We start from the raw sequence: 24,268 nt of genomic DNA on the forward strand, positions 1-24,268 counted from the left end.
ACCTATATAGTGTATGAATGAATGCAACATGATAATGATTTATACCAAATTCTATATGCCTTCAAAGTCTTTTTTATCTCAAAGATGTTATACTTGTACAATACACGAATACTACATATTTTGACAAATAATAGATGGTATACATCAGCACAAAGCATATTTTGGCTATTGGATGTATTCATCGTTATAAGCATTTGAAATTAAATAAAAATGAGTATCGAAATAAGCAAATGGATATATATATATATATATATATATATATATATATATATATATATATATATATATATATATATATATGAATTTTTTCTTTTATTAGATTTATAATAATCGGTAATAATTCGTTTTTCAAAATAAAAAAACTCATTGTTCATCGTAAATTCCATTGAACACTTTTAACAAGAGTGAATAATCAACCCTGTAAAAAAAATAAAAAGTTGCCTAATTATAAACAAAACAGATAGATAATGACCCTCCTATGCTATTTCTCTTTTAATTTGTCATGTATATGCCATGCATACGTGAAGTAAGTTGTACGCTATGATAGCCGGTCAAAACACTTTTAACAAGTTTGTTGATCAATCGTATACATCAAAACAAGTTTTGTAAATGTGAAGAATAAATATTACCCTCTTAAGCCATTTTCCTTTTTTTTTTTTTTCCGAATTTGCCTTATTTGTATATTATTTTATGTTGGCGAGGGTGTTAGATTCCTTAAAACCGTTGTCATATTGATGGGTTTTATAATATTATTTATATATTGAATGTGAAAACAAGAAACTTATTGGTCCATCCAACTTAGATATAAAATTTCATTGAAATCGAGTAAAGGTGAAACAATAAAACAAAAAGCTGCAGGTGAACTTGGATTATACAAAAGAAACACATGGGTTACCTACACGTAGAGCAAGGATAAACAGTAATGAGATTAAAATTTATTTGGAAGTAATTAAATGCTGAAACAAACATCAAAACATAAATTCTGAAAATCGGATTTTGTAATCGAAACACATGTGTGCACATGGAAATTGTATATAAACATGCTCAACCGAGTAAACATGAAACACAAAAACAACTTTTATATAAAATAATCTGAAATCTCATAGCATTAACCCTCATTATAACTTTAATCAATAATATAAAATGGTTAATGGTTGGTGAGATGAGATTCCAAATATTTTGAAAAGTGTAATTAGTGAGAAAAGTTGTACAAGGATCAATGCTATGAGATTTCAGATTCACACTGCATTCAGTCTATCCGTTTTGCTCCTCCATCTGCAAATTTCCATCCTTGCATTCCTCTGAAATCTCTAAACAATTTGTCCTTTTCCATTTCCAGATCTAAATGGCTGAAATCGTTGTTAGTGCTGTCATCACAGTGCTGTTGGAGAAGCTGCTCTCTGGTGACTTGATGAAGCTGGCTCAATCTGAAGGAATCGATTCTAAGCTTAAGAAATGGAAGAAAACCTTGCTCATAATCCAAGCTGTCCTTACTGATGCAGGCCATAAGCAGATAAAAGAGAGAGCTGTTCAATTGTGGCTGAATGATCTCCAAGATTTAGCCTATGACATAGACGATGTACTCGATGATTTGGCAACTGATGTTGGGTTACGCAAGTTGAATCAAGAATTTCGTGATAGCACCAACACTAATAAGGTATTGAAGTTCTTTGCAAATTGTTATACTAATTTTGGTCCTCCCAACTTTATGTATGGTCGTGAGATGAGCTCTAAGCTGGATGAGATTACAACCAGATTACTTGATCTTGTTGAGGTGAAAATCGGTCTGGGTTTGAATGTGAATTCAAATCTTGAAAGGTCAAATGAAAAACGTTTGGAGCAAACGTCATTGGTTGATGAGTCCAAAATCATAGGTAGGGAAGGCGATAAAGAGGTATTGATGGGGAAGTTGTTGGATAATAATGAAAATGTAAAGATAGTATCCATAGTTGGTATGGGTGGGATAGGAAAAACCACTCTTGCGAAAGTTTTGTACAACGAGGAGAAAGTGATAGAGCATTTTGAACTCATGGCATGGGTTTGTGTTTCAGAAGAATTCAATGTGTTTAATATCTGCAAGGCTATTTTTGATGGTGTAGGTGGGGAGAACAAAAGCTTTTCTACTCTTAATGACCTTCATGTGGCCCTCAAAAAAGAAATCAATAAGAAAAGGTTCCTTGTTGTTCTAGACGATGTTTGGAACGAAGACCATAGTAAGTGGGAGCTCCTCCAAAGCCCTCTTCAAGGGGGACATGGGAGTAAAATTATGGTCACAGCAAGGAATACCGGGGTTGCATCGGTGATGGATTCTGATGAAAGTTACGATCTTGGGCTTTTGTCAAATGAAGATGCTCTATCTTTACTTGCCCAACATGCCCTTGGTGAGAAAAACTTTGAGAAACATACACGCCTTAGATTACATGGTGAGGGTATCGTGAGAAAATGCGGTAGATTGCCTTTGGCTTTGAAATCACTTGGGAGAGTCTTGAAGACAAGTAGAAATGGTGATGAATGGGGAAAGCTGTTGAATAGTGAGATATGGGATATACATGATGGAAGTGAGATTCTTCCAGCTCTAAGACTTAGCTACTATCATCTCCCTTCACATTTGAAGCTATTGTTTGCATACTGCTCATTATTTCCCAAAGACTATGTTTTTAGAAAGAATGATTTAGTCCTGCTATGGATGGCAGAAGGATTTTTGTCTGGATCAAAAGGGAACAAGTCAAAGGAGAGTTTGGGTCATCAGTATTTTGAAGAACTAAAGTCAAGGTTGTTTTTTCAGCATTCAACAATTGACAAATTAGGTTATGCAATGCATGACCTTGTAAACGACTTGACCACAAGTGTCGCAGGAGAATTTTTCTTTAGATTAGATGATAACATGGATGTATCCGGGATGAATGAAACTTTTGAGAAGTTTCGTCACTTTTCACTTATAGGTTCGGGAGGAAGATCATATAGAAAGCTCAACGAATTACAAAGAGCCAGATGCTTGCGGACATTCTTATTGTTGTCATTTCGAGAGCATAGTTACCCATCAGACAAAGTAATCGATAAATTACTTTCTAAACCATCATTCTTAAGGGTGTTAAGCTTATCTAAATATGTAATCACAAAGGTACCACAATCCATTGGCAGTCTTAAGCATCTGAGGTACCTCAATTTTTCTCATACACTACAAGAATCTTGTGCTATGCAGACGACTCCTATCCAGACGACACATGTCGTCGGCAAAAGTCGACCTATACAGACGACATGTCGTCCGTACAGGGATTTCAAACGTTGACTCCCTTCCTTTGACCAGAAGAGCCATAGAGATGACAAGTTGTCTGTATAAACTCGGCGGGAAACATGAAATTGTTGGCGGTGTATCGAAAATATTTACAAACGAAATGTCGTCTGGAAAAGTGTCTAAAATAATAATTTCGATTTATTTTAATTCTTTGTAGCAGGAAGTCAAAACGCCACCGTTTTTGTCATCCTATGCCGACGACATGTCGTCGGTATAGGGTGATTTAAAATTAATTTCGATTTATTTATTATCCTTGTTACAGAAACTGGAAAACGATGTCGTTTCTTATGCTATAGAGACGACATGTCGTCTGGAAAGGTGGGACCGATCCGCGTGAAATCCTTTTTTAATTTTCTTTTATTTATTAATCACGTGAAGCGAAACGACGACGTATTGGGGTACCTATACAGACGACATGTCGTCTGTATAGTGTTTCCCTGTAACAAAAACCCCTTTCAGCTTTCTGTTTGCAGTCGAGACCAAATCCATTTTTCTCTCAAGGTCGTCGGCGATCGCAGGGTGTTTCCAGCACTCGAGTTCATCGTCCACCATAAAGGTAAGTGTTTTGGTCCTTCATTGCTTCTTAATTTGTAATAACTTGGTGCTTGATTTGTAATAATTTGGAGCCCTAAATCTAAGCCCCATTTATCTATTGGCCAGCAAAAGGTTCAAGTGCTCCATAGAAAAGGATTTCCAGTGATTAACCAATCTCTAATACCGATTTTGAGGTTAGTATATTGATTTCTTTTTCCTGTTAACTACCACAGTGACAGATTTTTTTTTTCAATAAACCATGATATGTATATGCATTTGTTTATGCACCATAATGCTGCATAAATCTTAAATGTCTAAATGTTAAATATGTGAAAACAGGGTATAAGGCCACATTTTGCTTTTTTGCTTTCTAAGTGCATACAATGTTATATATTGGCCACATTTTGCTTTCTATGTGCATACAATGTTATATATTTTACTTATCTACAAGTAAAAGTGATGATAGAAGGCTATAAGATCTTTACAATTTGAGTTTATGTGCAACCTTATAGAACTAGCAAACAAACTTCATGTATACATTATGTTAAGTTAGTGTAACCCCCCGTTCCTGGTACATATTTAATTTGATTAAATGTTTATTTTTGTAAGAGCTACTCGGCGAGTTGTAGCCCTAACTCGCCGAGTAGATGTCGAATTGGACGCAGGCTTTAAGTGATCTACTCGGCGAGTCCACGCCTGGACTCGGCGAGTAGGCCAGTCAGGAGGAAACCCTAATCCTTAGGGTTTGCACCCTATTTAAACGTCCTTATAGCCCCATCTCAGCCTCCATCACCCTCAGAGCATTCCTTATCTAAACCCTAGTCTCCATTGGTGAGTTTGAGTGATTGTTGCCTTGTGAAGGGACTTTTGGTGCACATTGGAGCAAGTGGAAGAAGGAAGGGGTTGAAGAGCTCAAGGAAGGGGACTTAGATCCAGAACACATTCATTTGTGGTCACCCATTCTGGTAATAAAGTTTCCATCTTGATTATTGATCTATTAGATCTTGTTTGTCCCTAAATTGTTGCTTTTAAGCCCTAAAACCCCAAATCCTTGGTAGAGAAACCTTATGGTTGGACTATACTTCAGATCTGGACCCTCATTACCTTATAGAGTTGTAAAGTCTCAGTTATGTTAGTGATTGAGGTCCCTCTTGAGCTTAGAATCCCATTAAGAGCTTAGTTTTGACATTTGGAGCCCTTAAAGCTATGCATGCATGTAAAGTTTGCAACTTTACGTGATAAGCATGCCCTAGAAGCCTAGATCTGTGGTTTGGAGCCGCTGCATGGCTCAAACCAGGTCTGTATGGAAAAAGGACTGAATGAACTCGGCGAGTAGAACGCTGGACTCGGCGAGTTGGTTGAGCAACTCGGCGAGTTCGTTGAAGATTGCCTTGAACTCGGCGAGTTGTTAGAAGACTCAGCGAGTTGGCTAGGATTTCTTCCAAATCATGGCCACGTATGAACTCGACGAGTTAAAAAGGGAACTCGACGAGCCAATCAAGGATTTCACGACTTCTCGAGTTCAGGAAGGACTCGACGAGTCGGTGACCTGCACTCGACGAGTCGAGTCAACATAGACTGTTGACTTTGACTGTGGACTTTGACTTGGACCAAGAGTTGACCAGTTGACTTCTGATGGTTTCTGGTAATTGGGAGATTTATGAAAAAGGTTTGTATGGTACCTATAGGTGGTGGAGTTCGTGTTGGACCCAAGAGTTGAGCCTTCTTATTTCCGACGACAGTTGCGAGGTGAGTTATCCTCACTATACTAAGGGGTCTAAGGCACCAAGGCCGGCCCATTGGATATGATATCCTAGTAGTTGTATTATGTTGAGTATGAGTTAGTTATGCATGCTAGTTTGATACGCTAGAGGGTAGGTCTGTAGGACTACCTGTGATACTGATTGATTGTCTGTATGTGCATTATCTGTTACATGTTGATATGTTATGTGGGATGGGTTGAGGTTGTACTGCTCCGTGCGGTAGCCAACAAACCCTAGAGTATTCCAGATATGAGCTGAGGGCCCAATAGGCATTCCAGACTCATACTGAGGACTTGGGAGCATTCCAGATACGAGCTGAGGGCTCGGTAGGCATTCCAGACTCGTACTGAGGGCTCGGTGGCATTCCAGATACGAGCTGAGGGCCCGGTAGGCATTCCAGACTCGTACTGAGGGCTCGGTGGCAATCCAGATGTGAGCTGAGGGCCCGGTAGGCATTCCAGACTCACACTGTGGGCCCAGGGGTATTCCAGTCTGTAAAGCTGTGGACCCGTTATATGCTGTTCTGCTCAGTTTGTTATGATATGTCATGGTGTGACATGGTTATGTGGACTGTATGTGTATCGGTATTTTGGGGGTAACTTACTAAGCTTTCGGGCTTACAGTTTCAGTTTATTGTTTCAGGTACATCAGGGGATCGCGGCAAGGCGAAGGCATGATCGTACAGCTCCTCCTATTATGTTATGTTTCTGGGAAAACTTTGATATAAATGTATTTTGAAAACAAAGTTGTAATGTTTTGATAAATTCGACATGTTTTGAAAGTTTAAATTTGGCTTGAATTTTTGGGTGTTACAAGTTGGTATCAGAGCCTTGGTTTGAGTGAATTGGAGGAACACTCGTGTGACTCCAGTCTCAAATCAAGGAAAGGATTTTCAAAATGATTTTTCAAAAAGGTTTTCAAAATAAATAAAGGAGGATGCAGGGCGTACGATCAGCCGGAGCCAGTAAGTAGACCCCAAAATACCATACAAGTTATTTGATTATACGATATGATAGAACAGCATGTTAGTGCTAGGCTAGGGATCTTCAGGAATTGCATGATAGAATTGCCTGAATACATGATGCCTGCTAGCCTAGGGTTTCCTTTATTTGAGATTGACATCATTACTGTACTTGTCTAATGTATGCATCCCAGTTGTACATAATTAAGATCTTATAGCCTGAGAATGTTTGATTTGGCCTTATGTTCTGTTCTTGTTTGATTAGGGGCTTGGGGTAGGATTGGATATTCTAAAGTCTATAGGGTCCAGCGTTATGCATGGCTAGCATACATTAGTGCTGCAGGGTTGGTGGAAGTTTCATGGATAGGAGGGATTGAGTGAGACCGGGAGGTCAGTTATAAGATATTTAGCATTCCTCTAGGAGTGAGGATTGAGCGCTCGCCATGTTGTGCATATTGTTAGGGTGTTGTGGTGATACTTGGGGCAAATATGGGTAGGTGTGGAAGGTAGTAGGGGCCCATGCTACTGAAAGCACAGGACCTATACGCGTGTCAAGTAAGTCGCAATCCCTAGGGTTAGTAGGGAGTTGGCTCCCAGTGATTTATATGAATTATCTGATAACTGGTGATATGTTTCAGAATGGTGATGACGAGGCGCTTCGTGGCTGGATCCGGTTCGGGATCAGGATCAGGGGACAGAGGCCAGGAGGGGCCGACAGCACCTGAGTCAGTGGTGCAGATGGGTACAGAGGAGTTGGATGCCAGGATTCGAGAGATCCTGCATGATGAGGTTGCTGCTGCATTCCGGGCTCAGTTACCGGAGATGTTCGGGTCGATCAAGACCGCCATGGTGGAGTATTTTGATGAGCGTTATGCAGCCCTTGCAGAGATAGCCGCCGCAGCAGCTGCATCAGCTGTATTAGCGACGAGAGGAAGAGTTGGTAGAGGTTTTCAGTACAGGGACTTCGATAACACGAAGCCCCCTACTTTTGATGGGACGCAGGATCCCATCAAGGCTATGGGGTGGATTTCAGATGTGGAGGGGTGTTTCTTCACCTGCTCGTGTCCTGCTGACCAGAAGGTCAGGTGTGCTCTGAACCTGCTTAGGTCTGGGGCCAAGGACTGGTGGAGACTTGCGACTGGGTCGTACTCTGATGATCAGAGAGCTGCTGTTACTTGGGAGCAGTTCAGGGATATGTTCCGCGCCCATTACATTCCACGGGTTGAGCGGGAGCGATTGGCACATGAGTTTTTGAGTTTGAGACAGGATGGGGAGTCGGTGACGGAGATCACCCGGATGTTCACTGAGAGGGCGATGTTTTGCCCGGAGTTTGCTTCAGAGCAGGCCCAGATGACCCGTTATCTGAGCATGCTCAAGACGGATATCCGTCAGTTTGTGTCTACCCAGCGATGTGATACTCTTCTAGAGTTGCAGGAGGCCGCCAGACGGTGTGAGTTGGAGATTGAACAGCAGTTGAGAGAATAGCAGCAGGCCCCGGCACATTCTCAGCCGGCGCCGAAGTGGTCTAAGACCGCTGATACTAGGACCGGGGGTCAGCAGAGCCGCACATGTGGGAAGTATGGCAAGGGTCATTCTGGTGTGTGTCGAGCTGGTAGTGGATGCCACAAGTGTGGCAAGGAGGGGCATTACACGAAAGACTGTCGCCAGGCCGCTCCAGTTCAGAGTATGAGGTTATGTTACCATTGTGATCAGGTTGGCCATTTGAAGGCCAACTGCCCGTTACTCGCCGCCAAACCGGCGCAGGCTCCAGCGCCGGCTACTTTGAGGATCACGGATGGGAGACCAGTCAGGTCAGAGCCTCCAAAGGCTCAGGGTCGTGCCTTCCAGCTTACAGCGGAGGAGGCCAGAGCAGCACCAGATGTGGTTGCTGGTATGTTTCTATCCTTATCTCGTTTTCCTATATCTGTTGTATGCTTATCTGTTGCACCTGTGGTTAGGTACGTTTTTAGTGAACTCCTTGCCTGCTTTGGTCTTATTTGACTCGGGGGCGAGTCGGTCCTTCGTATCTCAGACATTTAGTAGGGAGTTCAGTGCGCCAGTGGGCGAGTTAGAGTGTCCGTTGCGAGTGTCTATCGCCAACGAACACGGGGTTTCTGCTTCTTCAGTTTATCGAGGGTGTGACTTGGAGATTTTCGGGGTGTCATTTCCGATAGATTTGATTCCGATTCCCATGGGGGAGGTATGCGTGATTGTAGGCATGGATTGGCTCAGTCGATTCGGTGCCATGATCGACTGTGAGGGGCAGCGAGTAGTAGTTCGAACCCCAAGTGGGGGAGAACTGATTGTATATGGCGAGGGCACAAGAGTGGGATCAGGGTTTTGTTCAGTTGCTAGGGTACGACAGTACATTCAGCATGGGTGTGCAGGTTATCTAGCGTATGTGGTAGATACGCGAGCCAGGGATCAGATTTCAGTTTCCGACATACCGGTGGTCAGGGAGTTCGCAGACGTATTCCCGGAGGAGTTACCAGGGATACCTCCAGAGAGGCAGGTCGAGTTCAGGATCGACCTGGTGCCAGGTGCGGCCCCTATTGCTAAGGCGCCGTACCGATTGGCACCGCCAGAGATGCAGGAGCTGTCATCGCAGCTGCAGGAACTGCTGGGCAAGCAGTTCATTCGACCTAGCAGTTCTCCATGGGGAGCACCGATACTTTTCGTCCGGAAGAAGGACGGTTCGCACCGGATGTGTATCGATTACCGGGAGTTGAATAAGTTGACGGTGAAGAACCGTTATCCACTCCCGAGGATAGACGATCTCTTCGACCAGTTACAGGGTGCATCTTGGTTTTCCAAGATAGACTTGAGGTCTGGGTATCATCAGGTCAGGGTCAGAGAGGAGGACGTGGAGAAGACCGCGTTCCGAACTCGTTATGGACATTACGAGTTTGTGGTGATGCCGTTTGGGCTCACCAACGCGCCAGCGGTGTTCATGGACCTGATGAATCGGGTCTGTAGACCGATGCTTGATCGCTCGGTCATAGTGTTTATAGATGATATCTTGGTGTATTCCAAGACCCGAGAGCAGCATGAGGAACATCTGCGAGAGCTGTTGGGAGTTCTAAGACGGGAACGACTGTACGCCAAGTTCTCGAAGTGTAAGTTTTGGTTACGGGAGGTCCAGTTCCTCGGACATCTCGTTAACCAGGAGGGGATTTTGGTCGATCCGGCCAAAATCGAGGCGGTTATGCAGTGGGAGGTTCCGAAATCTCCCTCAGATATTAGGAGCTTTCTGGGGTTGGCAGGGTACTACCGGAGGTTCATACGGGACTTCTCCAAGATTGCAGTGCCCCTCACTCGTCTGACAAGGAAGGGAGTGGATTTCCGTTGGGGTCCCGAGCAGCAGAGGGAGTTTGAGACCCTCCGTCAGCATTTGTGCGAGGCTCCAGTATTGACACTCCCGGAGGGAGTCGAGGATTTTGTGGTGTTCTGTGATGCATCCATCACAGGTTTAGGGGAGGTCCTCATGTAGAGAGGACGAGTGATAGCCTACGCATCGCGGCAGCTGAAGCCGCATGAGACGAGATACCCTACACATGACTTGGAACTGGGGGCGGTGGTGTTCGCCCTCAAGATATGGAGACACTACCTCTATGGGGTCCGTTGTACCATTTACACGGATCAAAAGAGCTTGAGACATATCATGGATCAGCCGAACCTGAACATGAGGCAACGCAGGTGGCTGGACGCAGTCAAGGACTACGATTGCGAGATCCTTTACCATCCTGGTAAAGCGAATGTAGTGGCGGACGCTTTGAGCCGCAAGTCAGCGGGGTCTTCCACCCCAGCGGTATGTATGAGGATAGCGGTGGATTCTCCGCTGGTGAGTTTGATCAGAGATGCCCAGGTTGAGGGCATCCGCCCGGAAAATTGGAAGCTGGAGAGGATCAAGGGCGAGAACACCCGGTTTGTGCAGGATAGTCGGGGACTATTAACCCGATGCGGTCGGGTTTGGGTTCCAATGACGGGTGGGGTTAGGCAGACGGTTATGGAGGAGGCTCATAAGTCTCATTTCTCTATTCACCCGGGGGCTACCAAGATGTATCGGGATTTGAGTTTGAGCTATTGGTGGTCGTGCATGAAGCGGGAAATCGCTTGGTACGTTGAGAGGTGCTTGACCTGTAGGATGGTCAAGGCCGAGCATCAGTGGCCGCATGGAAAGCTGCAGCCCCTAGAGATTCCCATGTGGAAATGGGAACATATCACGATGGATTTTATTACCAAATTGCCGAAGACGGCAAAGGGGTTTGATGCTATATGGGTCATCGTGGATCGATTGACCAAGAGCGCCCATTTCTTGGCTATACGAGAGGGCTCATCGGCCGCGAAATTGGCCGAATTGTACGTTCGGGAGATCGTGTCTCGCCATGGGGTTCCTGTCTCCATTGTCTCTGATCGGGATGTCAGGTTTACCTCCCGCTTCTGGCAAAAGTTTCACGAGGAGCTGGGGACGCGATTGCACTTCAGCACAACATTCCACCCGCAGACAGACGGCCAGAGCGAGCGGACTATTCAGACCCTTGAGGACATGTTGCGGGCATGTGTCATTGATTTCGGTGGGAGCTGGGATTCTCACCTACCGCTTGCGGAGTTCGCCTACAACAACAACTATCATTCTAGCCTTGGCGCCCCGCCATTCGAGATGTTGTACGGGCGGAGATGTCGCACCCCGGTTTGTTGGGGCGAAGTTGGGCACAGGGTGATGGGTAGTACGGAGGTAGTCTTGCAGACTACCGAAAAGATCCAGCAGGTTAGACAGCGTTTGCAGATCGCTCAGAGTCGGCAGAAGAGTTATGCCGACAAACGCCGATCCGAGTTGGAGTTCCAGGTGGGTGACATGGTCCTCCTGAAGGTATCACCCTGGAAGGGTGTCATCAGATTCCGAAAGAGGGGCAAGCTGGGCCCCAGGTTCATTGGTCCTTTTAGGGTTTTGGCCCGGGTGGGTCGGGTCGCCTATCGATTGGATCTCCTGGCAGAGCTTAGCCAGATCCACAACACTTTCCATGTTTCTCAGTTGAGGAAGTGTTTGGTGGACGAGTCAGCAGTAGTACCCATGGAGGATATTCAGGTTGATAGCAGCCTGAATTATATCGAGAGACCAGTTGCGATCTTAGATCGAAAGGCGAAGACCTTGAGGAACAAGGTGGTTCAGTTAGTGAAGGTGCAGTGGCAGCACCGGAAGGGTTCAGAGTGGACGTGGGAGTCCGAAGAGGAGATGCGGGGGCATTACCCGGAGTTGTTTTCAGATGCAGCAGCAGCAGACTTCGAGGACGAAGTCTGAGACAAGTGGGGGAGAATTGTAACGCCCCGTTCCTGGTACGTATTTAATTTGATTAAATGTTTCTTTTTGTAAGAGCTACTCGGCGAGTTGTAGCCCTAACTCGCCGAGTAGATGTCGAATTGGACGCGGGCTTTAAGTGATCTACTCGGCGAGTCCACGCCTGGACTCGGCGAGTAGGCCAGTCAGGAGGAAACCCTAATCATTAGGGTTTGCACCCTATTTAAACGTCCTTATAGCCCCATCTCAGCCTCCATCACCCTCAGAGCATTCCTTATCTAAACCCTAGTCTCCATTGGTGAGTTTGAGTGATTGTTGCCTTGTGAAGGGACTTTTGGTGCACATTGGAGCAAGTGGAAGAAGGAAGGGGTTGAAGAGCTCAAGGAAGGGGACTTAGATCCAGAACACATTCATTTGTGGTCACCCATTCTGGTAATAAAGTTTCCATCTTGATTATTGATCTATTAGATCTTGTTTGTCCCTAAATTGTTGCTTTTAAGCCCTAAAACCCCAAATCCTTGGTAGAGAAACCTTATGGTTGGACTATACTTCAGATCTGGACCCTCATTACCTTCTAGAGTTGTAAAGTCTCAGTTATGTTCGTGATTGAGGTCCCTCTTGAGCTTAGAACCCCATTAAGAGCTTAGTTTTGACATTTGTAGCCCTTAAAGCTATGCATGCATGTAAAGTTTGCAACTTTACGTGATAAGCATGCCCTAGAAGCCTAGATCTGTGGTTTGGAGCCGCTGTATGGCTCAAACCAGGTCTGTATGGAAAAAGGACTGAATGAACTCGGCGAGTAGAACGCTGGACTCGGCGAGTCCTATGAACATAGCTGTGAACTCGGCGAGTTGGTTGAGCAACTCGGCGAGTTCGTTGAAGATTGCCTTGAACTCGGCGAGTTGTTAGAAGACTCTGCGAGTTGGCTAGGGTTTCTTCCAAATCTTGGCCACGTATGAACTCGACAAGTTAAAAAGGGAACTCGACGAGCCAATCAAGGATTTCACGACTTCTCGAGTTCAGGAAGGACTCGACGAGTCGGTGATCTGCACTCGACGAGTCGAGTCAACATAGACTGTTGACTTTGACTGTGGACTTTGACTTGGACCAAGAGTTGACCAGTTGACTTCTGATGGTTTATGGTAATTGGGAGATTTATGAAAAAGGTTTGTATGGTACCTATAGGTGGTGGAGTTCGTGTTGGACCCAGGAGTTGAGCCTTCTTATTTCCGACGACAGTTGTGAGGTGAGTTATCCTCACTATACTATGGGGTCTAAGGCACCAAGGCCGGCCCATTGGATATGATATCCTAGTAGTTGTATTATGTTGAGTATGAGTTAGTTATGCATGCTAGTTTGATACGCTAGAGGGTAGGTCTGTAGGACTACCTGTGATACTGATTGATTGTCTGTATGTGCATTATATGTTACATGTTGATATGTTATGTGGGATGGGTTGAGGTTGTACTGCTCCGTGCTGTAGCCAACAAACCCTAGAGTATTCCAGATATGAGCTGAGGGCCCGATAGGCATTCCAGACTCATACTGAGGACTTGGGAGCATTCCAGATACGAGCTGAGGGCCCGGTAGGCATTCCAGACTCGTACTGAGGGCTCGGTGGCATTCCAGATACGAGCTGAGGGCCCGGTAGGCATTCCAGACTCGTAATGAGGGCTCGGTGGCAATCCAGATGTGAGCTGAGGGCCCGGTAGGCATTCCAGACTCACACTATGGGCCCAGGGGTATTCCAGTTTGTAAAGCTGTGGACCCGTTATGTGCTATTCTGCTCAGTTTGTTATGATATGTCATGGTGTGACATGGTTATGTGGACTGTATGTGTATCAGTATTTTGGGGGTAACTCACTAAGCTTTCGGGCTTACAGTTTCAGTTTATTGTTTCAGGTACATCAGGGGATCGCGGCAAGGCGAAGGCATGATCGTACAGCTCCTCCTATTATGTTATGTTTCTGGGAAAACTCTGATATAAATGTATTTTGAAAACAAAGTTGTAATGTTTTGATAAATTCGACATGTTTTGAAAGTTTAAATTTGGCTTGAATTTTTGGGTGTTACAGTTAGAAACATTACCTTAAAAAGTATTATCTTGAGTTATTTGATGTAATTAGATGCTATTGTTTGTATTGTAAAGTGTTTAATATGGTTTCAAAGTGTTTAATTTTGTTAGTGACTTAATGTTGGTCATTATGGCTTTAGCTTAATTAGGTTATTAATAGCAACATACTTTTAGTAATTTTAAATAATTATGAAGTAAAGGTGAATTAATTAAAATCAAATTAAATTAGTTTTAAAATCAAATTAATATTAATATTAAAATTAAATTAAATTAAATATAAAATCAAATCAATATGATTTTCTTATTAAAACACGTTGAATCGTTGATTTTTAGTTTAAGTTTCTTCTTCATAACCATTGTGAATACTCTATCCAATTAATCTAATTTTTACTTCTCGAGTATATATTTTTTTATATACTTGTGAATACTCTATCCGTTCTCGGGTATATATTTATTTATCTAGCACAAATACAATCTAACTTTCGATAACTACATATATAATATAATTTTTAAAAGTGAAACAACGATGACGATCGATAAGAGTTGGATTAGAGAGAACCAAATTTCTTCAAAATACTTGGAAGGTCTTAAAATCTTTATGAAGATTGCTGAGAAACATGTCAACTCTAAAGGCAAAGTGCGTTGCCCGTGTAAAACGTGTGTGAATTCGTATCGACATGTTTTGCCTACGGTTTATGCCCACTTACATGACATTGGGTTTCTAGAAACATATACTACGTGGATTTATCACGGTGAGAAACATGTCGGTTCTTCGGATTTAAGCTACAATTCGACTCTAAGAACAAACACACCCACAAGTAATGAGATGTTTGATGTAATTGATGATGTTATGGCGGAACAAAATACAAATGAAGAAAATATAGACGAGGAGGGACGAGGTATAGACCCCGAATTTGATGATTTGTTTGAGGAGCTCAATACCAAGTTATACCCTGACTGTAGCGATATGTCTGCCTTAAACTTTTTGGCAAAGTTGTTGCATATTAAAGTGATCAATAGATGGACAAATAGTTCATTTGATCAACTTGTAGAGTTACTAAGAGCTGCTTTCCCGAAGAGCAAGATTCCAGCTTCACACTATGAAGCTAAAAAGAAGTTGAGAAAGATAGGGTTAGGATATCAATCGATCCACGCTTGCAAAAATGATTGTGCTTTGTTTTTGAAGGAGAACGGTTCCATGCAAAATTGCCCGATTTGTAAGGAGAGTAGATGGGTGGACACAACTACAAAGGGGAAGAAAGTACCACAAAAAGTGTTGCGATACTTTCCTTTGACTCCAAGACTTCGACGAATGTATAGCTCCAGATTCACAGCTAAAGATATGAGTTGGCATAATACTGGACGCTCAATAGATGGTATGATGTATCATCCGGTTGATGGGAAGTCATGGCAAGATTTTGATCAAAGATATCCAGAGTTTGCTAAAGAACCTAGAAATGTTCGTCTAGGTTTGGCTGCTGATGGCTTTAATCCATTCGGCAACTTTAATAGTACTTATAGTACTTGGCCGGTTATATTAACTACCTACAATACACCACCATGGATATGTATGGAAGAGTCTTCTTTCATGCTAACTTTGCTGATTCCTGGCCCTAAATCACCATCAAAGGACATTGATGTTTTCTTGAGGCCTTTGGTGGATGAGTTGAAAATGTTGTGGTCTGAAGGAGTCCAAATGAGAGTTGTGGAAGATGTTCATCATCGAAAACTTTGGGATCATCCAAGTATCGGTGTTAATGAGATAGATGTGGTGAATGACACTCGATCAAATGATTTTCCCTTGGCTGTCGATTTAGGTGATGATGATGATGATGATACATACTCCGTTGACGGTGATGATATGTACTTTTTAGATAATAATGATGATGGTGAATCAAGTGTGGCTCCTACTATAAACGATGATAGTTTCTTTAATGATGATGATGATGGTGGTGATACGTACTCTTCAGATAATGATGACGATTTCATAAACGATGACGAATTTATTAATGATGATGTTGTACATGTATATTGTTCTAGTGATGATTCTGATTGATGGTATGTTACGGTTGTTATACATTTTGATTGCTTAAAATTGTTTATTATTTTTTTTAAAAGTACGTTTAGTATATTTTCTAATATTTGTTAAACAGATGGCTACACATGTTGCGAGGGGGCATGGAGGAGACGGCGGGGAACGACCTCCACATGAGCGTACAGGCAAGATACCGACGGGTTGTCAATCTTGTAAGTTACATGAATTTCTTAAATATATTGGATATATTTTTAAAGTTTTAAATTTCTAAATTTTTAGTTCTATGTGTCAATGTAGCAAACTCGACGCGTCGGCGTGGAAAAGGAAGATGCTTAAATATGCGAAAAAAGTTCAAGCACAACGGTCAACCTTTACCTGTGGAAATTGATAGCGTCGGGGGGACCTATAGATTCATAAATACAAATGGCAAAATGTTGACAAGGTTTATCTCAAACTTTGTGGCAAATCATGTACCACACTTATCCAAACGACAAGTCGTCTCTATAGTGTTACACTTTTACCGACGACAAGTCGTCTCTATAGGGTGCGAATAAAACTTTTTCTAATTTCCTCGAAAATCAATCCCGACGACCCTTTGCAGACGACATGTCGTCTGGACTGACTATGCTATACCGACGACACCTGTACCGACGATATTTTCGACTTTTACCGACGGACCTATACCGACGACTTTTTACAGACCACATGTCGTCTCTATAGGCTTTAGCGACGACAAGTCGTCTGGACAGAGCTCAAAATTGTCGTCTGCATAGTGTACGATCCTTGTAGTGATACTGCAATCACATGGTTGCCTGAACAAGTGAGTGACCTTTATAACCTACAAAGCTTATTACTTCATGGTTGTCATCACTTATCTGACTTGCCAGAAAGTTTTGTTAAGTTAATAAACTGGCGACATCTTGACATAAGTGATACCCTAAAGTTGAAGAATATGCCCTTAGGGATTGGTGGATTGACGGGTTTGCAAACTCTAACCAAAGTCATTATTGAAGGAGACAACGGGTTCAAAATATCCGAGCTTAAGGACTTATCGGACCTTCAAGGCGAACTTTTCTTGACTAGTCTTGAAAAGTGATACATCCACTACAAGCAAAGGATGCCAACTTACATCAAAAGAATGGTCTTGATGATTTGCGTATGGAGTGGAGTGATGTCTTTGATGATTCTCGGAATGAGATGATTGAATATCAAGTACTTGAAGGGTTGAGGCCTCATTATAAGTTGAGAGAACTTGGGATTGTCTTCTACAAGGGATCTATGTTCCCTAGTTGGATCACTGATCCCGCATTTGATGGGTTAACAGAGCTTACCTTACGTGGTTGCAGAAGTAACCATTTACCAACACTTGGACAACTACCATCACTTGAAAAGTTGTTTGTTAAAGGGATGAATGAGGTGAAGACTCTGGGTTTTGAGTTACTTGCACCTGATGATTCTTTCCTTGGCATTTCATTTCCATCACTTGAAGTTTTGGAATTTGAAGATATGCAAGGTTGCGAGAGATGGACAACTAGTCGTCATGATGATGATGAAACATCTGCTAGATCGTTTCCTCTTCTTCGTGAGGTTTCTATAAAAGATTGCTTAAAACTAGCTGAAATGTCGATTGGCTTGATACCATCACATCAGGTTTTACACATGAAAAAAGGTTCAAAAACAGTGTTGAAACTCGTAGTTGGGAGTTCACCCAAGTTGGAGGTACGTAAGTGTAAAAATTTGGTATCATTATTAGGAGACAAAGAGGTTAACTTGGGGATTAGCATGGAAAGTCTTAAACAAGTGATATTTGATAGTTCTAACACACGGGAGAGTTTTAGTTGTCCAAATAGTGTTGAGAGTTTGGAAATCCGTGATTGTGATTCGTTGACTTCCTTGACGTTCTCAATGGAGCACTCCGACAAAGGTTTTGGTTTTGATCCCCTGTGTTGCCTAACATCTTTGACGTTCATTAGATGCAAGAATCTTAAGTCATTTCGTCATGAGCATTTGGAAAGTCTCCCATCTTTGACTAATTTGCATGTATTTGATTGTCCAAGTATGGACTACTCCTTCCCTTGTGGGTTGTGGCCTCCTAATTTAAGAAATCTGATGATAGGAGGGTTGAAAAAGCCCATGTCGGAGTGGGGACAACAGAATTTTCCATCCTCGCTTGTTGATCTAGGCATAAGTGGCATAAATAATCGAGGAGAAGTTTCATTCGCAGTGGAAGAAAATGTGATGAATACTACTACTTCATTACCTTTTATGCTTCCTCAGTCCCTAGTTTCGTTATCAAGCTTTGGATTTTATACTCCTGACTCATTCTCGGATGCCGTAGAGCAACTCCCATGCCTTGAAAATCTTACTGTTTTGGATTTCCCATATTTCGACTATGGGGGTCACCTGGCTTCCCGCAAACCACGTTTGAAAATAAGGGTGTGGGGGTATTAATAAAGGTATGTTATCTCATTGCCAATCATCCATGTCTCTTACGTAATTATTGCTATTAATTTTAATAATAATCTTATAATTAACGTTTTTTTAACAAATGTGCAAGCGGGTTTTAGATCTACCACTAATATCTTTCTTTGGATTTATAGGTATTACGTTCCTCCTAGAAAAAACATCATAAATTAATTTAGTTTTTCAATGAAGGCAATATTCCTTCTTGAGTATGGTATAATTTTTGTATTTTTACTATTCAATAATTAACCCAAAGTATTTGTAACATTAATTGTGAGACCTTTTGCTTTTTGGTAAACATCACAAGTGTATGACACAAAAAGACGATTTAGTTTTGCTCTTTTGATAAAGCATTTAAGCTCTATTGACATATTCTATAATGCTTCATTAAAAGGGTACTGTGTTGTTTTGTATTGTAGGGAATGAAGTTCTACAAAGTAGGAATTGATTAGAAACGTCTGGTTTAAAGGAAGTTGTGGATTCTGTGGAAAAAGTGGAAAATAGTGGAAACTAAGGACATAAAGTTAGGGCTGGTTTTATACTTCGAAGGTTACCAGAGCGCTTACAAGAAAGTTGAGTGACAAAAGTAAGATTTTCATGAAGAAAATATATAATCTCTATTATCATTTTCATTCGAGAATATTTGAGAGATAAAAGATTGAAATTACAGAGAGAAACAGAGTCTGATTACGTTTTTATCAGCTTCATGGTCGATCTGATTCGCTTTATACTTGATACACTAATATGTTTCATGTAGTTGTTGATCTTCTTCATTGTTGATCTGATTCTCTTTATAGTTGATACACTAAAATGTATTCCGAGTAGATCTTCTTAATCTTCAATGTTTGTTTGTATACCCATAATTAATATCTTTGTTTTACAAAATTTTTACCCCATAAGCTACTATGATTCTTCGTGAGGATGACATCAATACCTTTCATGTTTTTTTAGTATGTAACATGCCAAGCTTTAGATAGAATTACTAAGGTGCTATGTTTGCAGTCTGCGAACCACATCTGCAGTAGAAGAGGTGGACCAAACATTTACGGTTTGAAAGAAGAAGACTGTTTGTTTTTTAATATCTACAGACTGTTAGAATAAACTAAAATACCAAAATAGGGGTGATACCATGTTAGTGACTCGCATTATCTAGACATAGTTTCTTTTGAATGTACCTAACAATATATAACGAGACTAAATGTGTAAAGTCTAACTCCATCATAAACAAGGGGTGATACTATGTTAGTGACTCGTATTATCTAGACATACTTTCTTGTGAACCATCTACTTTCTGTTGGAAATTAGTGTCCACAGTAACAGTAATTGGTAATATAATTATTAATAACAAGCTCCTTTTGGGTTTCACGCAAGGATAATTTAAGCAACAATCGAGAATAGAGAATATTAAAGAATCTAGTTTTGTAATTTATTAGAATGTAATAAAATAATGAAAACATGTAGAATTTAACAAGTTTAAGTTGTAAAGATTTGAAAGTCAAATGTTAAGAATAATTACTTATAGACCGAGTCATTATCCGGTAAGGATTCTAGATCCTCCCATATATATATATATATATATATATATATATATATATATATATATATATATATATATATATATATATATATATATATATATATATATATATAGGTTTCCAAAACCGGATTTAAGACATATTAATCAACCCTAAATTCGGCTTCCCTCCCCCTATTCTCTAAATCCCGATGTGCCTCTCATCACAATGCGACCCTATCGAGTTCGCCGCATGTGTGACGATCAGAAGGCTACTTCGATTTGGATATTTCCGTTCAAATGTGTTCTTAGGTGAGGGATCTATGAAGTGATTGTTTTGCTACTCTTCGGGTGTGACTACAAAAGTGGAATCATAGTTTGGATTCTATACATCTGTTGTACTTGCTAGAACAAGGAAATCAAAGGTTGTAAAGGTGTGTGGTCTTTAACCCCCTATATGCCGTTTAGTTCCATTAGATATATTTGAACTTGTGATCTCTCACGAGTTATGGAAATTTTTTATTGCCTTCGTTGTGCGTATATGGCTTATTTGTATCCCTAAAAACCATCATTAGTGTAACGCCCTGTTCCGAATCGCTTTCCTAATTCGGGACTGTGGCTTGAAGATGGGTTATCATAACGCTTAGGGCCTTTGGAAAGGAGAGATCTAGACCCATTTAGGTACGGAAGATGTGATTGAGGTGATCCGGCAGTGTGGGTTGTACCTTGGAACCAGCGGTATATCGGTAAAGTGGCAGTTCGATCACTTTATGAATTTTTTATTTTCGTTCAATTTTTTGAGGTGAGGATAAGTTTATAGATGTGTAGAGATTCTTTCCACCTTTCCGTGGATATAAAGAACGTCAAAAACGGAGTTGAAACGAAGAAGTTATGGCCTTAAGAAGTTTCATGGTTTTCAGGCTTAGTCGAGTACGTGGGGCGTACACAAAGAGTACGCGGGGCATACACAAAGAGTACGCGCGGCATACTAGTGAAGAAGGAAGTACTCTGGGCGTACCTTGGAGTACGCATGGCGTACTGACCAGGATTGGTCGCGAATGTTCTTTGGAGTACGCTGGGCGTACCAGAATTACGTTGGGCGTACTCCAGTCAGATCAGAACCTTATTTTAGGGTCTTGGACCCTGTTTAAGCTCCTTATCTCATAACCTAACCCTAATATCTTCAGCCTCCATCCCTTTAAACCCTTGAAATTGACCTTTAGCCCTCATTTGAGTGATTTTGGAGCTTGGATGGCCATTAGAGGAGTATTTTGGTATTTTTGAAGAAGAAGGTGTTTAAAGAAGAAGCAAGAGATTGAAGAGAGCTTGTAAATCCAGAGGTTTTACATCATTTCCCGCCTATTGAAGGTATAAAGTTCCCATCTTGGTGTTTCTACATCATAGATCTAGGTTCTCATGGGTTTTGTCCCTTTTGATTTCAAGAATAGATTTATGGTGCAAATCTGTTTCTGGACTTATGGTTGCCACCCATGAAGCTATTTGAGTCCCTTGAGCAGTAAAGTTGCAATCTTTAAGGCCCATTTGCATCCATGCAAGAGATCTAGCTATTTTCATGAAGATAGTTGCTATTTTTCCAAGTTTGATCTCATTTGGTGGGGTGCAAGCCACCAAGTGATCAACTTTATGGGTTAAGAAGGATTTTTGGACTCAGATCTGTAGTTTGGACGTAGTGTCTTAAGGGGTTAAGAGGTTTTGAAGAAAATGGCTTAACAGGAGATTACGCTGGGCGTACAAGCCAGTACGCGCAGTGTACAAACCATACAAGCTGTACGCGCAGCGTACAGAAGAGTACGCTCCGCGTACACTCAGATTTTGGACTTTACGTTGTTGGGCTTCGGTTTGGGCCATGCTTTGGACTTTGGGTCTTTGGGCCTTAGTGGGCCATCAGAAGTCAGATTATTTGGGATGAGAGTATGTTTGGGCTTAAGGTAAGACCCATTAGAGGGATTGGGCCCATTTCAGCAAGTTGGGCCATTAGTGGGCCACTAGTGGGCTTGGGGAGCTCACTTAGTGTTGGAACTCTTATATTATGGTTTTGGGCCTTAGATATGGACCGAGTTGGACTAGGGGGTAAAATGGTCATTTTACCCTAAGGAAGATTATTGAATTGGACTAAGTGTTATTTTGGTGTTGGTAGCTCGGGGAGCCGGAGGTAGCAGTTCAGGAATTTCTAGTTAGCAGCCAGAGGTGTGTTGGCAGGATTCAGTAGTGCGATGTGAGTTTCCCTTTGTGTGAATGGGTCTACGGCCACAAAGCCGGCCCATGTAGTTTATGAGTAGGAAGACCCGGGGGTTAGCCCTAGGCAATATGCATGAAAGACCAGGAGAAGGCTCCTGGCACTCGGTATGTTATTATGTGTGGTAGGAAGACCCGAGGGTTAGCCCTAAGTAGTATGTATGAAAGACCGGGAGGTGGCTCCTGGCACACTGTATGCTATTATGTATGAAAGACCAGGAGGTGGCTCCTGGCACAATGTATGCTGATTAGCCTAGTAAAGTAGTATGTATGCTAGTTGTGTTTGTGATGCTGGCATGGAAGACCAGGGGGTGGCCCTTGGCACTTGTCTGTAAGACCCAGGGTATGGCCCCCGGCTTGGGAAGAAAGACCACGTGGCGGCCCGTGGCATTACGACAAGACTATGTACGGCACATAGCACCTTATTTGGTTATGATATATGTATGCTCATGGTTATGTATGGCATGTATGATCAGTTGATATGTATGGTATGTGGTATCTGGGGAACTCACTAAGCTTCGTGCTTACGGCTTTCAGCTATTTGTTTCAGGTACTTCGTTTCCAAAGGAAAGGAGTCGGCGATCGCAGTGCATCACACTATGTTTTTTGCAATATATGATCTTTGGGAATGATACTCTGATAATTGTTTTATGTTCAACGTTTTTCAATGTTTTGAGCAAGGTTACTAAGTGGTTTTAATTAAATTTAAAAATGAAATTTTTGGCCATGATTTTTGGGATGTTACAAGTTGGTATCAGAGCCTTGGTTTGAGGGATTCGGACATACGTCGGGTATGTCTGAACTCAAACTGAGGACTTGGAATGGAAATTTTCAAAAGAAAATCATTTTTATAAAAAGAAATTCTAAGCAAAGAAAGGGGTGTGATGCGTGCAATCTACCGAGCTCAAGTAAGTGGTTCCCAAAATACCAATACATGTTTGTTATGTGATATGATATGATTATGTGATTTGCATGCTAGATTGAAGCTAAGGATCTTGGAGAGATTCCTTTGTATGCTATAAGAGATTGTAGATTTGCATGCTATAACTGATTAGTTAGTAGTAGGATGGCCTGCTTAGGTTATGCCTGATTGTATGAGCCTTTGAATTACATGCTAGTATAGATCCCTGATAAGAGGATATAATGGCTTGTTTGGTTAGATTTTTCCGTTTGTCTGAATGCTGCTTGCTTTGTGCTTTGTGGGACTTCAAGTGATGGGAGTTAACTACTAGATGAATACGCTAAGTCACATGTGACTAGGGTTGAATAATCTCAGAGTGCTGGATTTGACCCTATTACGCAGCTCTCGTCTGAGTCTAACCATTATAGGGATGAGTCCTTTACTCGAAGGATTATCCGAGCCTCGTTACATGTGATGGTATTCATGTAGTAGTTAATTGGCATCATGAAGAGTCTTTCAGAAGTTGAGGACGGGGTGGGTTCGGGAACCTAGGAAGGCCTAGGATATGCTGCAGTGAGCTAGTAGTATGGTTCAGAGAGTATTGGCATAATGGTTTGAGAAAGTGACTTGGAAGATTCGAGATGATTGCTGAGGAAAGTATGGGTAGGTGTGGAAGGTAGTATTGGGCCCGTACTACTGAAAGCACAGGATCCATACTCGAATTGGTGAGAGTCTTGGAGAATCTAAGAAGCTTATAGGGAAGGACATTGGTTATGTTTGACCGATGGAATGTTGCATTTCAGATTGGAGATGAGCTCTCAAGGAGATGGTACAGGTTCGGGTTCTGGCTCAGGTGCAAGTGCTGAGCCGATCAGCGAGCAGTTGCGCGGGTTTATTTCATTAGAGGTTACTCGATGTGTATCGGAGATAGTGGACGAGCACTTGGCCGCGTTCCGTACAGAGGTTATGGCTATCACTAGGGCTCGCACACTGACTTTCCAGGAGTTCCGTGCTTGTGGAGCTCCTGCGTTCCATGGGGAGAGGGACCCCATTGTCAGTTGGAGGTGGTTAGCAGATATGGCTAACGCATTCAAGACGAGTTTCTGAGGAGGCGAAGGTCAGATATGCTTCCTGCCTATTGATGGATCGGGCACATGATTGGTGGGAAGAGATTAGT

General features: G+C 42.1%; 1 pseudogene; it reads left to right on the forward strand.

The window, feature by feature from the left end:
* The first annotated feature begins 1,345 nt into the window (after nt 1-1,345).
* On the forward strand, nt 1,346-17,555 carry LOC145107491 (putative disease resistance RPP13-like protein 1; annotated as a pseudogene).
* The last annotated feature ends 6,713 nt before the right edge of the window (nt 17,556-24,268 follow it).

The sequence above is a fragment of the Lactuca virosa genome, chromosome 1 (assembly GCF_052849685.1).
Source record: "Lactuca virosa cultivar CGN04683 chromosome 1, Lactuca_virosa_CGN04683_v6, whole genome shotgun sequence".
In the NCBI taxonomy this organism is placed as follows: domain Eukaryota; kingdom Viridiplantae; phylum Streptophyta; class Magnoliopsida; order Asterales; family Asteraceae; genus Lactuca; species Lactuca virosa.